Source organism: Charadrius vociferus, unplaced genomic scaffold, assembly GCF_000708025.1.
Source record: "Charadrius vociferus isolate BGI_N301 unplaced genomic scaffold, ASM70802v2 scaffold1077, whole genome shotgun sequence".
NCBI lineage: Eukaryota > Metazoa > Chordata > Aves > Charadriiformes > Charadriidae > Charadrius > Charadrius vociferus.
This window is the reverse complement of record NW_009649168.1, coordinates 397122-403121: the sequence shown is the minus strand read 5'-3', so window position 1 is coordinate 403121 and position 6000 is coordinate 397122.

Genomic DNA, 6000 nt, shown 5'->3' with positions numbered 1-6000 from the left:
TCCGTCTCTGGCCGGCGGAGCAGGGCAAGGCTGGTTTGCTCCGCTGTGCGCTTACAGTTATTTATTTAATGGAGATCCGCCGGCAAACAGATAAACGAGCGAGGATGCCAGGGCTGTGAGCGTGCGGAGTCCAACTTCTGACGGTGGATGAGAGAGGGCAGCTGAGGTGGAGGCAGGACTGGGGAGAGCTGCCAAGGAGCCGGGCAGGCGAGAAGAGCGGGGCGAGGGGGAAAGGGGAGAGGTCGGGGGAAGGAATACTGGAGAAGGAGAGAGGGAAAGACCATTTTAAGCCCGAATTATTTATTTTTATTCCTGAATGTAGCCGCCTGCCCTGGCTAAGGTGCTGGCTGTAGGTTTGCGATGCTGGAGGTATAGCTCCTTTTCTCGTCCAGGAGAAGGGACCTCTCCTGCACGGTCCCCACCCGCCTGAGAGTCAGGGACGCAGAGGGAGCTCCAGGAGGGACCAGTGAAGTTCATCCCATACTTTTCCCCCCTTCCCCCCCCCCTCGCCGCTGCTGGCACATTAGCATGCAGGGTAGGCTCTGGTGTGTATTTAATGACTCCATTTGCCAGTGTCTCTGTTGGCTCACACCGCCTTTCTCCAGCTTCGCCTCCCAGCCTGCCTCCCTGGGACCAGCCGGGTCCAGCTCCCCGCTGCGCCCACGCCAGCGCGCGCTCCGGGACGTGGGTGCCGATTCCAGCTGGGCTGGGCAGCGAGAGCAAAGCTCCGAGCGGTACTGGAAGGGGAGGGGGCAAAATGAAGCAAGCTCAGGCGAGAGAGACTCCGTCTCGGCAGTAATGAGGGAGAAGCTGTTTAGTCATCTCTCTATATATACTTTCACAATGATGATCACATTTACTGATTGCTGCTGACTGCATTTAGAGAGGGAGTCAAGAGGCAGGCAGCACACATCACCTTTTATCCTGAGGAGTGACTGCTCCCTCTTCCTTCCAGTTCCCCACATTTAGCCCTACTTTTGGGCGCCGAGAGTGTCTTCCCTTGCCAGGTAAGGCATCGCTGCGAGCGGCAAGATGGGGCTCTCTGGGCTGACGGGGAGGGAGGGGAGAAGTTTGCGTGCATTTATCCTAAGCCTGTTGCTTTTGCTCCTAAATCTCTCCAATGGACTGAGGGAGTGAATGTTTTGCAGAAAGTTTTATTATCTGATGTGATTGCGAAGGGAAAGGAATATGTGACTGACAGAGGCTATCGAAGCTTTGGCTGACATGTTTTGCTTTAAAGCAAATATATCTTTGCTGTCTGAGCCTGACCCAACAAGGACAGGAGAGGAGAGAACAAATAATCTCAAGGCTCTTCACTCCCTTTAGCAGCGTCTCATCGAGAAACTCACAGTATGTTTATCAGTCATCTTTTAAATCATCCCCGTCTGCTTCTAGAAGGGGAGACACTGTGAGATTTCTGTTCTGTTTCTGCTTTCATGAGACTACGAAGAGACATGTATTAAGTATGGCATTGCTGGTGGGAGCTACTGTGGTAAGAACCCATCGTTTATTTCCTGACCCTTCGGGTGAATAGGAATAACTGTGCGCTCTCAAGTTTTCCTCCAGAGCTTTCCTGACCTGGCTGTGCCTGTCAGGTTTCTGTTTGAAGCGGGGATGAATCTGCGGTGCCCGGGAAGCGGCTGCAGCAGCGGCGACCTGCGGGGGCCAGCGGTGGTCGGGGGGGGACTCGGATGGGGTCGGGAGTCCCGGGAGGGGGACGGGGGGGCTCACGCCACCGGCTTTTCTATCAAATTTCCTTGTCCTACTTCACTCTCCTCATAATTATCTAAGGAAAACAGATCCTTTTCTTACAGATGCTGACTTTTTTAAATCAGGAGGAGGCAAATTAATTTTGTGTACCAGGTCTTCTAAATGTCATCAGCAGGGTACCGATCTTTTGTTAACTAGTTCCTTTCAAATTGCATGCAGAAATTACAGTTATTAAAATTAGAAATGTGTGTATAGCTAAATATATGCTTGTTAGAATTAAAGTGTGTGTGTTTGCTATGCGAGCTGAAGAGGCTCTGCCGACTGCACAGTATATTTTGAGCCCGGCCAATTGCTTTCCAGCCTAAAAAGCCTGGTTAGCCGTAACCCAAACCCGGGCAGGCAGAAAAGGAGAATTCTTTCCACATTCTGTAGATAAACTAGTTAGTTCGTATTTTTTTTTACTCAGCTTAGTTGTGCAGCACTGAATTACAAATCCAGTCCTATCCCTCTCCCAGTTTTCTGTCTCTTACTTCGGGGAGGAGTTCCAAGGACTCACGGACAAGAAAAAGCAAAACCTCTGCTATAGGAGATTTCATTACTCTTCTCCCTCTTAGTCCTTCAGACCATTTATAGCAGAAAAATACTCTCTTTTTGTGTATTTTGAGGATCAAAAGGGACAGATTTAATGCAACTTTGAAATTAAGCTGTGCGCAGTAACTTTTCTTAACCAGCTGCATCTCTTGGTCAGAGGGAAACGGGAACTAAACTTCCCCAGAAGAACACCCCTCTCCTGTCCGTTTCATAGCTGAGGTATTTATAGCTTCCCCACATATACTGCCAGCACGGAAGGACCCATTTTATCTTTAAAAAGTGATTTAAAAATGTGTAAGTCACTTATGAGTTACCAGTGTTTCATTAGAACAATTATATGTCAAGTATTTATAGTGCCGCAGCAGCTAATGTAGGTAACCTGGAATTTACAACCAAAGTTATAAAAGTGGAAGCGGGGATGAATCGGCGGTGCCCGGGAAGCGGCTGCAGCAGCGGCGACCTGCGGGGGCCAGCGGTGGTCGGGGGGGGACTCGGATGGGGTCGGGAGTCCCGGGAGGGGGACGGGGGGGCTCACGCCACCGGCTTTTCTATCAAATTTCCTTGTCCTACTTCACTCTCCTCATAATTATCTAAGGAAAACAGATCCTTTTCTTACAGATGCTGACTTTTTTAAATCAGGAGGAGGCAAATTAATTTTGTGTACCAGGTCTTCTAAATGTCATCAGCAGGGTACCGATCTTTTGTTAACTAGTTCCTTTCAAATTGCATGCAGAAATTACAGTTATTAAAATTAGAAATGTGTGTATAGCTAAATATATGCTTGTTAGAATTAAAGTGTGTGTGTTTGCTATGCGAGCTGAAGAGGCTCTGCCGACTGTACAGTATATTTTGAGCCCGGCCAATTGCTTTCCAGCCTAAAAAGCCTGGTTAGCCGTAACCCAAACCCGGGCAGGCAGAAAAGGAGAATTCTTTCCACATTCTGTAGATAAACTAGTTAGTTCGTATTTTTTTTTACTCAGCTTAGTTGTGCAGCACTGAATTACAAATCCAGTCCTATCTCTCTCCCAGTTTTCTGTCTCTTACTTCGGGGAGGAGTTCCAAGGACTCACGGACAAGAAAAAGCAAAACCTCTGCTATAGGAGATTTCATTACTCTTCTCCCTCTTAGTCCTTCAGACCATTTATAGCAGAAAAATACTCTCTTTTTGTGTATTTTGAGGATCAAAAGGGACAGATTTAACGCAACTTTGAAATTAAGCTGTGCGCAGTAACTTTTCTTAACCAGCTGCATCTCTTGGTCAGAGGGAAACGGGAACTAAACTTCCCCAGAAGAACACCCCTCTCCTGTCCGTTTCATAGCTGAGGTATTTATAGCTTCCCCACATATACTGCCAGCACGGAAGGACCCATTTTATCTTTAAAAAGTGATTTAAAAATGTGTAAGTCACTTATGAGTTACCAGTGTTTCATTAGAACAATTATATGTCAAGTATTTATAGTGCCGCAGCAGCTAATGTAGGTAACCTGGAATTTACAACCAAAGTTATAAAAGTACAGAAGAGATTTCTAACGCGGTTCCCCTGAGAAATCAGGGGAGATGAGGATCCAGTGTACTGTAGCTGGTCAGGTCACCGTACGTCGCCAATCAGTCCTGGTAGAATGACTGTGGTGGTGGCGCTAATTGAAATTAAAAAGCAGAGAAGACAGTTTACCAGCGGGGAGAAGAGGAACAGGATGCATTAGCTTGGTCTCTTGGTTATTTGCCTGTATATATTTGGTGATTAATGAATGAAATGGTTCTCATTTTGCTGCCTCCTGTTTCGCAGTCCTGCCCTTTACGCAGCATTTCAGAAATGTTAAGAGATCCCCCAGTGCTGATGACGGGGGGCTCTGCTGCAGGAGCCCCCCGAGCCCGGGGACGGCCGCTCCGCCGCAGACCGGCGCTTATTTTCAAAGTGGTGCAGAGAAAGTTTGCAGTGCCGCACTCTGCCTCTTCCCCGCACAGAGAGCTGAGTCTCCAGGGCTGTCGGTCTGGCACTGTTAATGCAGCAAATTCCCTCTTTGGGGGGAGAGAGAAAATAGCGCGTAGTAATACTGAACGATTCTCTATCGGAAAATATCGTGGGATGTTCGCTCCGGTGCCATGTACATAAGCAAAGTGTCTCCTTGGGATAAGCATCACTATGGATTATTGTATGTTTTGTAATTATAAAACCTCTTCCGGCAGCAGTAAGATGCTTGCACAAGAGATTTCAATTGTCCTTTAGATAGTAAAATTGCATAGAAAGATACTCCACATTAAGGTGATGAATGTTAATGTGCTCTGAAGAGGAAGAGTAAGAGCGTTTCTGTGTGCAGTTTAGTCATTTTCACCAGAGATTGATTCCATCATTTTTTATTCAGTATTTTGATGGCCTGTTGAAATCAATAATGCTGCAGCCTTACTGGCTGGAGTGACAGCTTTCATATAATTAAAAAACTTCAGAGTAAAACTGCCTAGAAGGATACTGTGTAGAGGATATAATTAAGCTTTGAGGGGCTGAGTCAGTAGAATCAATGGAATTTCCATTGAGAAATCGACTTTTGATAGGGCCCCTAATGCATCTTATATGATAACGGCCCTTTTCTCCAGATAATTTTATGGTAGAGTTAGAAAAACATTAGGGAAGTGAACGTAAATACAAGTTAAAGCAAAAGTTAAATATTGTAAGAACTCCGGCCAAAGATCAAAAAGAAAAAGAGAATTCTGGGCTAGATCAGAACCACAATAATGACTCTAACTCCAAGAGAACGTGCGCTTCCGGTGGCTGAGGATCTGGACAACGCGGGATATTTTTCATCTAAAAATCAAGAGTGCAGTGAACATATTCCCTTTCAAACTAATAGTCCTCCAGTTCTTCAGCTGAAGGACTTCTGTCTCTGTTAGCCAGGAAATAACCAAGGTATCTTCCTGCTGGATGAAAAGTTGTCCAGCTTTGGAGGCTTTCCTCAGGCTGATGTTCTTGGTACTCCATTGGTAGCTTAATCCATCAGCTTTCACACCCGGGATACAGGCTTGCTGTTGCTTAGGTATTCTGAGCAACGTTCCCCTGAAAGTCAGAATTTTCCTCTGGTGTGGTGGAGGGATGCAACATTTCATCGGAGTGAACCCTATCTCAAAATGAGAGACACCAGCAAAAGACCGCTGCGGAGGTCAGGTCTTTAATTGAAGGTGAAAGAAAACTAACGAAAACTAGAGATGTTCTGTTTCTTTGAACTGAAAGTGTTCTTGGTGCAAGATTCATCGCATATTGAACTTTTTTAAGACTGGAAACCCAACTCAGTCCAGTCGTGGCTTTCATGGCATACGATTTCACTGGGTGAACTGTGAGCCGATTTCACTGGAGTTTCCAGCTCTTTCTTGACAGCTGTAGTTAAAATGATGAGCACATGAGGCTTACACCTGGGGAATTATGGATTAGTCTTGTTTGTAAGGAAGCAAATATAAATTAGTGTGTTTATGCTACTTTTAAAATGCTTTTAATGAGGAATCATTTGCTATTCAAAATTTCAATCTATAATAATGCCATAACCCCGCTGAGCTGATTATCAGGTGCCTTGTTTAACTTCATTCTTCCAATGGGAGATGAGGGCGGGCCAGTTGTTTTAAATTCTTGCGTACATACTGACACCTGACTCTAACACAATGGGGCAATACACCCCGCTTGACTGTGTGTTGTGTTTTTGTTTTGTTCTGTAT